Here is a 12,613-nt window from a genome sequence, read left to right as displayed (position 1 = left end):
ATTAACAATTAATAGGGAAATAGACCTACTATAATTTAATTTCAGTTGTCCATAGGGTAAAAGAGGAGGAAGAAGAGGAAAAAGAGGAAGAGAAGAAATAAGACAAGAAAATAATAAAGCATTATATTGTTTCTTAAGGTAACCCATCGCAGAGCATTCAAGCCAGAGATGATACCACACTTTTTATGGTTTCCATGTTAGTTAAAACAGCTTCTTACCCTAGAGCTTCCATAGTCTAAGGATCTCTCCATAATAAATTGCAGTTTTCCTGGGAGAGAAAAAGCAGTCCTAATGCATGTGCACTGTAGCTTAACATAAAGCACACCATCTGGTGCTTGCTTTTCATTCGGCAATGATCTATAATGACATATTATAACAGATTTTATCTGTTAATTACTAAGAAGCAAAAGTGATTTCGATCTCAAATTCAACAGAGCAAAATAAAACAGTTACAGTAATGGGAAAAGTGTGCCTTAAGAATTGAAAAATTACTTCAGAACTCATGTCTGTTTTGTACAATATTACTATTACTCACTGCTATATAAACTCACAGCAGAGGTTTAGAACATTTCTTTCTGCCTGCATTTCCTTTTTTTTTTTAATTTGTAGATGTTTTCATGGCAGTAAAACCCTTTATACGCACTAAGGATAAAACACTAAAATAACTAAAAGTTGCTTTATTTTTTTTAATTCATATAAATCCAAGTGCTTAATTAGGGTGCATCTCTATGCTTAGAAAGGGGGGGGAGGGGCGGTGAACTGCAAGTATATTTAAAATATGTGTGCTTTTCTCTAGCATACCAAAATGTGGGGGGGAAATGTGAAGAATCAAAGTAGAAATGGTTAACAGGTGATGATATCAAGACAGACAATTCAATGGTCTCTCAGGAATGTCTTTAAGGAACTGCTTTGATCAACTAAACCTTCCGGAGCCCTGCAGGTTTGCTGTTTTATAGAAAGTAATTTTACAGTTTGGAAATATATGTTTTTTTCACATGAAGCTGGATGGCTTGAGCAGCATTCAAGGGAACACAGGTCAACATTTTCACTCTCTTAAAAGGTATCAGTGACACTGACAAGTACCCTATCTGCTAGAAGTTGTCACTTGCAGGTTCAAGGCAAAGTAATTTTGTCCCCTCAAACCTGAAAGTTTAAAGAATTGAAAATGAAATGAAATCATAGTCATATAGACAAGTAGAAGGGTTTTTCAAAAATTATAGGTCTGTTCAAGCTTACTTTGACACTTCATTTACATGGCAATAATCCACCATAGAAAATAATTGAAACATATTATTTTTACTTTATTTCTGAATGAAATTAGCACTTGCACTAGATGGTAAATCACACAGCAAGTTGGGTTATAAGGTTTCATTGCTTATTCTGGGATTACATAGACATACATTTAGTTTAATTTAGTCAAGGCTATCAGATGGTACTTCTTTTTCATTTACTTGGATCTGTTCGCCATTTTCTTCCTGGTTATTGGGCTCCCAATGCTCATCTTGATAAAGAAGGGGGGAAAAATGCTCACAATGAAAATAGTGTTGACTATCCTCCCTTGAACCTAGGTGTATGCAGCCATGACACTGAATGCTATCAGTGCAGAAAAAGCAGGTTACCTCCCTTAGAGAAAAACAAATAATTTTATTCACATTCAGAATATTAGTTTTATGGTTACGAACTAACATAACCCTGCGATTAATTTTATTTTTTTCTATATTGTGAAATCAACTAACTAAAGTTGAGTTGAAGAAGTGGAGCCACCATGCTTTGACCTAATCAATATCATCAATACATTTGAAAAAAATAAAATCTGTTGCCCTACCTGGTTTGGCTCAGTGGATCGTGTCAGCCTTCGAACTGAAAGGTCCCAGGTTTGATTCTGGTAAAGGGCACGTGCCAGGGTTGTGGGCTTGATCCCCAGTGGGGGACTTGCAGGAGGCAGTCAATCCATGATTCTCTCTCACTGTGGATGTTTCTACCTCTCTCTCTCTTCCTTCCTCTCTGAAATCAATAAAAAAAATATATTTTTAAAAATCTGTTGAGTTCCTCTGCTATAAGCAGGAGCAACCTATGTCTGAAATTGCAATATTGGTTCATTTTCATTTCACAATAAGTCATTGATTACCAAGTATTCTAATCACAGAAAAAAAAACCAGATATTCTACACTGCGGAAGAGTTATCTGACAGACATCTCAAAATCTATTCTCCACTGATTCCTTTTAGAAATGCAACTACCTTGGTAGCTGGGTGTGACTATAAGACTCTGAGATGTGAGTGTAGTAGAAATATTGGATCAGTCTTTCTGAAAGGAACTGCATTTCCCTCTATGTCCACCTGCCTAAAAAATGGTAACAACAGGAGCAACCACTTTGTAGCCAGATATGGAAGCCACAGATCTGACAGAACCACTTCCCCAACCTTTGGCCACTCAGACAGTGGCCATGGTCATAAAATATTTAGTCAAGCTACTGCCTTTGTTAGACCAACTTTTTTGTACTAATTTAAAACACACAACTAAATAATAAATAAATATATAATAATAAAAGCATAATATGCAAATTAGAACAGACAGCCAAACAGCCTTCTAGACAAAGTCGGGTTGTGAGGGCTGAGGCCCGTGCATGAATTTCATGCATTGGGCCTCTAGTAACAATATAAAAAGCCAAATATCTTATCTTTCTAATTTTGTAATTTCCGTCTTGAATAACTGTGAAGTAGATTCAGGTTGATTTTAGAATTAATGTCCAAGACTTCGCCAAACTCCCATACTCAGTTTTTTATACCTGTTCTCCATTGCCAAAATTTTAAGTTAATCAAATAAGTGACCATCTACTGATCTTTAAGATAAATAATAAGTATCAATGAATATTTTAATTACAGGGTAATGCATTAATTAATATTTTATCAGGGGGACATCTTGACAAACTATATTTGATATTTAATAAAATCTATTTGGAGGCAATAAAATATTGCATATTGAACTATTATAGCTTTTTATATCACATATGAAATAAAAATATTACAAAAATCTAATTTGAAAGTCATACCTTTCAAGGCAGATATTTGTAAATATAGCAAGAACAAGTACACAGTTTGTATAGATACTATATTAGTAGTAATTATTATTAACAAATACTATTAATTATTCCTAACACTAGTATTAAAACAGATTTAATATCAGCTTATATTTTCAATTTGACTATGTGTTTTAGGTGTAAGTCATCACATCCAGATGATAAGTTTAATAATGTGTCCTTTAAGCACTTTAATAGATATCTATTTTAATATTTTCAGTATTTACTGATACTATCAGACTCTTCTGATATTTTTCCTTCTTTTTCAATAGTCACTTCTTTTTATAATTACTTATTTTGTATATTTGTTCTTTATTTCATGTTAGCCTATATTTATTATTTAGCTTAACTTTTCAACTCTTTTCAAGTAAATAATACGTGATATGTAAATTTCTTAAAATTTTGTACCTATTTTCTAATTAATTTATGTTTATATTTAAATTTTTTATTTAGCTTTTGAATTGAGAATAGATTTATTTTCAAATTTTATTTTTTTATAAAAGGTCTTAGCATTATTTTTTCTATAATCACAGTTTTAAATGTATTTCATTAATTCTGATCTGTGATGTTTTCATCATTTATATTATTTAAAAATTATTTATTTTGATCTTGTACTGTCCCTTTCACCCAAGAGTTATTTTAAAAGGAGGATTGAATTTCTAGGTATAACTTTCTTTGATTGTTCTTTATATTGTTATGAATCCTTAGTTATACTATGTTTTGACCCAAGAACATTGCTGGAAATATTGCCTGACACAAACTATTAATGTTAGAATAAATAAATAATAAAAATAAAACAAAACAAAACCAAGCAAGTAAAAAATAAAACAACCAAATCTGAAGTACTTGAAAAAGGAACAGGAAATGACCCCAAATTGATTATTCTCCCTCTCCTCCATGTCGGCCATCTCCTGCTGGTTTCTCTGATTAGTCAAACCAAACCAGAAGCTAGAGGCAAAGAAGCCCATTTATGTAGTCAAATAATCTGCATCCTAAGGGGGATGTAGATCTGGGGGACAAGAGAAGGAGATTCAGTACATCCTCACAAGTTCATACTATTATGGAAATACTTATAGTAAATACAGTACCAAAATATCATACAAGGTAGAAGCTATAACATGTCCTTAGAAGAAAACTGCAATAAAGCAAGCATTATATTTTTTATGTTGCACCAATGACTATAACCATCAGATTTATTTTGCGTCTTCATTCTTTTCTGTTTTGCATGACTTCTATCCAATGTTCCTTTAAATTTATGACTGAAGACAGCATACTCATTTGCAAGCTAATAGGGATAGCGATAGGCAATATATGGTTAGAACTAGAAACTGAAACTGCAATAGTGATATACCAAAACTAGTTCAAAATTTCCCATTATACTGTGGAAACTCTACCATCAAAACCATGATTATGTTTTGAATTTCATTTTGCTAGTAACTCAGTACAAAATGAAAAAGCTCTCTCAACAAAGGAGAAAATAACTAACTACATAGTAAAACTATTTTCTTTCTAATGTATTTTACACTAAAAATTAAGATAAGAACGAGGTATTTCATGGTATGTAGTACTCATACAAATTCTATATGTTCTGTATCATGATTTTCAATAATTTAGAGTAATCTGCAACCAACCAACTGATTAAGAATAAGATACAGGAAAGTGAATGACAGAATAATGTCTGATATAAATTTGAGAGATTATACTTTCCTAATACATTATCAGTCCTGATAAATAATGCATTTATTATATACTATAGTTAGATCGTGTTCTACTACATTTAAAATTTTTTATTTTAATCCCTTTAATATTTGCATATGTAAATTTTACTTGGCCCAGACAAGTATAAACAATTTGTGAGACAGATGGAAATACCTATGTGAGGGAAACACATCTATTGGTTGCCTCCTACATGCACCCCAACCAGAGCCCAGCCGGGGAGGAACCTGCAACCAAATGGAAGTCCCCAAAGAAGTCAGGGGAGTGGAAAAAAGCTTCAAAATCCCAGCCAATACAAACTACACAGAAACACAGGCTGGTGAACCAAGTAGACAAAGAACCTCAGGGATGGAAACCAAATGGAAGCGATCTAAGAAAGATGACAAAGCTTCCTGACCACAAAAGATGGCACAAGAAAATAAAAGAGTAAGAGTTCATAAGAAGATACCAATTCATCTGCTGCCCTTTCACTTGCCACCAGTTAACCTGATTCACCAAGACATCATGAGGGGTTGGTGCCACAATTAAAGCTGAGCACCAAGTGGCAAAAAATGGGAAACATAATAGGCTGTGTAAATATGCTTAACCTACTCAAAAGGATATTCCTATCAAACCAGAAGAGGCAAAGATATTGACAGTATCACAAAGGAAATTGAAGATGCAAAAGGGGGAAATTGAAGATGCTGGACAGTTTTGGTCTTCCTAAAGTGACTGCTCCCCTGGAGAAGGGGGGTTGGGGTTGTGAGCTCCTCCTGAAGGGGGTGCTACTGCTCTCCTTGAGGGAATGAACACTATTTTCATGACAACTTCCACCCCGATGATGTGTTTGCCTCCTGGAGCAAAATTGCAGCCACGACTGGGAAAACTGGGAAGAGGAGACTGTGGGGTCTCCTTAGGAGGCCCCTGGTTACAATGTCTCCCCTGCAGACACAGAGGGTTGGGTTCAGTTCCAGTTTTATGCTGGGCAAGCCGGGGTTCCTGAGAAACCAGGGCAAATGTGTTCACTCTTCCTGGGACCTTCCTGCAACTTTCCACCCCCACACCTGGAGGATAATACGTTGTGCCCCAAACGCATTCATAGGAATAAGGTATTAGCGAGAAGCTCCCATTGCCAAGAAAAAGAGTATGGCTATGATTGTAATTAATATGGCAGAAAGGTGACTATAATCAACTTCATGGTGCCACTGATAGGCCCACAGAAGGGTGGGGAGCAGATGTTACTCTCAGACTACCAACAGCGCCTGCTGCTTTGTCTGCTGGGATACAGTTATGTTTTAAATAGACATGCATTTCACAATCATTCATTGCAGTGAAGATGCAAAAGTCACTCACACCATCCCACGATTACCCATCTGAATCAGAAGTGACTCCAGCCGCTCACGGTGGGAGCCTGAACTGAACCTCATGAGGGGAGGGGAGAAAAAGGTGTGCTCCATCAATGGACTCCGGCCTCAGAAATGTGTCCACTCCCAAAAGTATTCTTTTTTTTTTTTTTAATATATTTTTATGGATTTTTTTTACAGAGAGAAAGGGAGAGAGATAGAGAGCTAGAAACGTCAATAAGAGAGAAACACCGATCAGCTGCCTCTTGCACACACCCCCTACCAGGGATGTGCCCGCAACCAACGTACATGCCCCTGACCGGAATCGAATCCGGGACCTCTCAGTCTGCAGACCCGGTGCTCTACCACTGAGCCAAACCGGTTTCGGCCCAAAAGTATTCTTAATATTCAAAACCTTTTGCGAAGTTGTCTGAACTTGGGATTTCTGTGGTGTGTCTCTGGGATAAAAACACGGGGCATTTGGCCAGTATTATTTATGTTTTGTATAGTTTTGCTGTTTAAAAAATATACAAGTTCACTTCAGAGTCATAAATACCTAGTATGCTTAAAATGTATATGTAAAGTAATTCATCTGCTATGCTTCGGGAACTTTGTTGTATACAAATTATTGTTCGTGTTTTTGACTCAGTGGGATTAAATTAAAAAGCATGATTTTGTTTCAGTGTAATACATAATATACACTTAAAAAAAAAAACAATTTGTGCTCTGGTAAGCACTCCAAGTTGATAGGTAAATGTTTAATATAGCAAAAACAACTTTACCGACTGTGATTTAAAAATTGGTTAATTTAGGAGTTGAGAAATAGAGGTGATGCTCTCCAGGAATGTGGAATACAGAGGATATCTAACAATGAATAAAAGATAAATAGGAGGCACATAAAAATAGTATTGTCCTGTCTCCAATCTCTACTTTAAGACAAGACCAAAATAAATCCCTGCTCTTGGCTGAGTGGGTAGAGTGTCAACCTTCTGACAGAAAGGTCCTGGGTTTGAATCTGGTCAGCAGCACATGCCTAGGCTGTGGGCTCAATACCCAGTAGGAGTTGTGTAGAAGGCAGCTGATGAATAATTCTCTCTCTCATCATTGATGTTTCTATCTCTCCATTCCTTTCTAAAATGAATAAATACATATATTTAATTTTTTTTCCTGCCCTGACCAGGTGGCTCAGATGATTGAGTATTGTCCCATAAATCTAAAAGGTAATGGGTTTGACTTTGAATTAGAGCACATAAAAAATTTCGTTTTCAATCCCCCGTATGTAAGGAGGCAGCCATCAATGTTTCTCTCTCATACCCATGTTTCTCTCTTTTTCTCTCCCTTCCTCTCTCTCCAAAAATCAGTAAAAAAACATATCCTTGATGAGGATTAAAACCATTTTTTCCTCCATTATTGTGTCATTGTAGATAACAGAGGCTGGCCATACAGTAATTTTAATGAGAGGCTAAGTTCTCCTCTTCTCAGATGGTACTCTATACTACATTACATTCAACAAAGCACTTTGTGCCTTTTATATATCCCTAAATAATTTTTTATCTTAAGGATAAGTATAAATATATTGGATTATAATGAAGAAGCAGAAATGTAGGCTATCATTTGTCTAGTGAACCCTTTGCAATTGCAGCATGTCATGAATAATTGTTACACTACATCAAACAATTGATAAAAGAATTATCCAAGGATAAGATACTCAGATGTCACTTTATTTTAGTACTTCAAATAAACAAATGTTTAATGACATTTTTTATCAACAACATCATTTATTCTTTGTTGATTTTTTGTGTCTATGTGAAGTGCACTACTCATAAGAATTTATTAACACTTCAATTTTCTTTGAAGATTTTAGGATGTAAAAAAAAGGGCAATTTACCTATTTACCTTTCATATTTCATGGCAGATTTTATATACTTGTTGGCTATATAGAGAAGCATCTTGACATAACAAAAGTTTTTCAAACATGTTTTCATGAAGTTTGGCTACATAACCAAAGAGTATAAAATACATTTTTTTTCCTACATAAAGAAAATTTTAAAACAATATGCTCTTGAGACACACACACACAGAGACTGAGCTAATTCATTTTCAGTTGTAAGAGTAGAATAAACTAGACTTAGTTTTTAGCCAAAATAAACTACTGTATAGTGACATGATGAATTTCTAACGCATGCATCGGTCTAACTTTATTTATATGCAAAGTGGAAATCTGGTCCAGGTGTGGCAAACCTGGCTTGATGGTAGTGGTGTGTGAGGCAGTGGGGGTGGATACATTCCTTCCTACCGGTTACCATTAGATTTCTGAGGTAGAGTTCCAGATTTTGTTGTCTAGCACTTTAGGGATTTTTCTAAATTTCAGATACACTAGGTGAAATCTTCGCTAGGAGAATGAGTTGCTTACCTCAACCAAGCTGGATAAAGGAAAGCTAACAGAAAGGGTAAGTGAGGCTATAGATGTCCACAGAACAATCTATGCTAAACCTCCAACCCAACATTGGTCTTGCATCAAGATTGAAATTGGATAATAAGAGGAGAAAGGAAGGTAGAATAAATTACTTTTGAAAACAAAACTTGTTTGGCTTATGTTTGTCCTGTAAGACAAAGATTTGAGCTTATTAAAAGTGTTTGAGGTTAGCCTATTAATAATATGCTGCAAAGCAACCTAAATGTATGGAAATAAAATAAAATGATGTGAGAAAGATACTAGTTTTAGTTCTTTTGTTGATGGAGGAGAAATGCCAATAAACCTTTTATGTAATAAAAGACTAATATGCAAATCATCTCCTCAAGAGTTCAACCACCATGAGTTCAAATGTTCGCTATGACATGCACTGAACACCAAGGGAACTAAGGAAGGCCCCTGCCAGCAACCAGGGAAGGAAGGCCCTGTTGAGCAGCCAGTAGCCAGCATCCTGGGGAAGGAAGGCCTGATCAGCTTTGATTACCAGCCAGGCTTAGGGTCCCGACTCCTGCATGAAATTTATGCACTGGGCCTCTAGTAAGGAATAAAGGGGCCTAAGGGCTGAAAACCTGTGGCCTCTGTAATAGTAGTGCTGAGGTAAAGGAACCTTGCTCACATTTTGAAAGGGGAGATGGGTGAATCCCACAGATCAGTACTCCCTTTCCCTTTGTAGGACAAGACTAGAAACTCTGTCAATCCTTTACAAGAGGTTCTGGTTAATATGCAGTGTTGGCCATCTAAACTTCATCAAGTGTCTTCAGGGTTTGAGCCAAGGACAAGTATGAATGGAGGAAAAAAGGACTACATTCTGACTTCTCACTGGACAGAAGCCCCAGAAACATCATTGGCCACTTGGAGGAGTTTTGTGAGGTGCCCTGAAGATTCTATGTCAGAGAATATTAATCCAGAATTTAAGGAACTAATTCTTGGGATAGGAATTCAACTGGGACACGGCCAGTTCGAGGATGCTGAAAAAATTCAGAAGTCTTGATCTTTGGCAAGTTTTCAAACTATCTGTTAGATTAACATGGTGAATAGTACAAGAGGTTATGGGATTAATAAAAGCCCCAAATTCCCCTAGCTTTGTGAGCTTCTTTCCAAGTTACTAATCCTTCTGAGCCTCATTACATGGCAGCTGATTTTCCCCAGACAATCAATCCAAATGAGAGTGAGAGCTCAAGGGAGAAGTCAAGGCCAACGCCATAATATTTTAATTTAATATTGAATATGGCATTTCATCAATTCTTATAGATATTGTTCCTTTGAATTAAGTCAATAAGTCTAGGCCACACTAAGGGGAGGGGTATATAAAAGGGCATTAATTCCAGGAGAAACTCATTGAAAAACTTCTTAGACATATTTATAGCCTCCCAGTATCACATTTTATAAAAATAGCCTAAAATTATTTCTGTAACAAGTAAGAATACATTTATAAAGTCCAGTAGACAAATTATTCCCTTACTTTCGTTGGCTGAGAATCACAAATAGGACATTCCAATCAGGTCAATATGTTCAGTGACTAGGCGGCGTGAAGGAAAGCAGGGTAATGGGAACTACACCCTGTGTTCAGAGCACAACATGTGTTCTAATAAGCAGCAAACACCCAGATGGAAGGTTAAGTCAAAATATTAAAAAGGATTATGAGGTTCATCTTAATGATTTTTGGACTACATTTGTGGTATTAGTATAGGTGAAAGGATCTTGCAAGGTGTGTATGTTGCAGGGGTAGGTTTTCAATAGTTGATTAAGCAAATAAAATTGGGATTTGAGGAAGGTAACTGTCAGAATAATAGAGAATAGTTTATAAGGAGAAAGAATGGTAGTGAAAATAAAGGTGGTCAAATTCCAAAAGGTACCTAACACCTCTAATCACTGTGGTTTGGTTACTGATTAACTACAAAAAGTAAATAATTGACACTAATGATGTTTTGAGAGGTTTTCCATCTGTGAAAGAGAAGAATATAAATGTCATTGACTAAGAGAGGAAAGTCTCTTAGTCAATGACATTTATATTGGGGTAAAGGCGATGTTTTCAATTTTTCACATGAGTTTGTTATATTGATATTTTGGAATGTCAAGGTGGAAATATCCAAGTAGAAATTGGTGGTACAAGAGATGAAAATATTAGTCCTTCTGTAAGCAATGTTAGAGCTAAAAAAACAAATATGATTTCCTAGTAAAATTAGGAGGGTGATAGAACAGACACAAAGAAATACAAGGTTAATAGAGAGACACTAAGGTAAGAGATAGAAGAGATGCATCTTGGATGTAAATCTTTTAAGCCTTGAATTGCTCATAAAAACATTTTTTTCTTTCTCATTCTGAGCATCGATGCATATGTGTGGATTCAAATTGCTATAATGTTCATACATGTTGAGTGTGTAATTTATGCAAGAGAAGAAGAATAATGGGTAACAGCAATATAGTGGAATAGGAAGCCCCAGACACTCATTCCTCCAATGTCTATATTGAGGACAATACAAGGCAAAAAAAAACAACAACAAACAAACAAAACACATAAAAAGGATAGTACAACAATTTAAAGACTGATTCTTTTTATGAGAAATCTAGATATCAATTACTAGACTCCCGCACCCCAAATGAGCATGGAAACCAGCTGTGCCGAAGAGGCAGGAAAGTGTGCTATATGTAATAACGTATTTAAACCATAAAAAGAAGAAAATCCTGTTATATGCTACAGTATGGGTAAACCTGAAAGACATTATGCTAAGGGAAATAAGCAGTCATAGAAATAAATTCTGCATGATTCAACTAATACAAGATATGTAATGCAGCCAAGCTCATCAAAGCAGAATGTCCAATAGTGGTTGTCTGGGCTGGTTGGAGGGGGAAATGGCAACTTGATATTCAATGGTTATATATGCTCAGGCATGAAAAATGAAAATGTTTTAGAAATCAGGTGTACAATATTGTGCTTATAATTAATAATACTTTACTGTACTATACACTTAAAATTTTGTTAAGAGTCTTATATGAGGTATTTTACCACAGTAAAAAAACAACAAAAAACAAACAAAAAAAAACAACAACTGTGTATATATTAGGGAGGCTGGGAAAGATGAAGATTATCTGGTCAATTCTGAGATTTCTGAAAGTAAAGAGTATTTCTTTTTTGCAACAAACATGGAAATAAATGTATTTCTTCGGCAAATTCTGAATCAGAAACTTGCCTTTTAAAACGTTTCTTATTTCTCAACCTCTCTCTGTGAAACTCATGTTTTTATTTTTTAAAATTTATCTTTATTTTTGAAAGTATTACAGATGTCCCCTTTTTTCCCATTGACCCTCTCTCTACCCCCTACCTCAGTCCTTTACCACACTATTGTCTGTGTCCATGGGCTATACATATATGCATATAAATTTAATTTATCTTTATTGTTGAAAGTATAATGGATGCTCCTTTTTTCTCCCCATAGACCCCTCTCCTCCCACATTTTCACCCCATTATTGTCTGTATCCACGAAATTTTTATTGACATGGCACATTTGGTATTTTACTTTTCTGTTACCATTAAAAAAAAAAAATCCTTAAAATTCAAGATAAGTTATCCTAGTCTAAAGGATGAATTTCTAATTATATTAGAAAACATTGGAGAAGCATATGGATTTTAAAATGTACTATAAAGCCATAAAGACATAAAGAACATATAGATTCATATTTTTATGATTTTGAAATATGAAATTCATTCCAATGATTGAAAAGTGCTCTGCAGAAATTCATGTCTACCCAGAACCCATGAATGCAATCTTACTTGTTAACAGTATATTTGTCAATGTAATCAACTTTAAGATGAGGTCATAATGACTAAAGATGGGACACTAATCTTATACAGTTAAATGAAAGAGAAAGCAGTGAAAAAAAGTATTAAAATGTGAGTAATTTAAAAGCAAAGGATGTTGAAAGTTTACATAAAGTATGAGTACATTTTTCTTCTTTTGAAAACAATTTAGACAATATTAATAGCAGACCATAAAAAGAAACGGAAAATGAATGGATGTATTTC

The sequence above is a fragment of the Pipistrellus hanaki genome (genome assembly GCF_964339955.1).
Source record: "Pipistrellus hanaki genome assembly, chromosome: 4".
NCBI lineage: Eukaryota > Metazoa > Chordata > Mammalia > Chiroptera > Vespertilionidae > Pipistrellus > Pipistrellus hanaki.
This window is presented reverse-complemented; position numbering follows the sequence as displayed.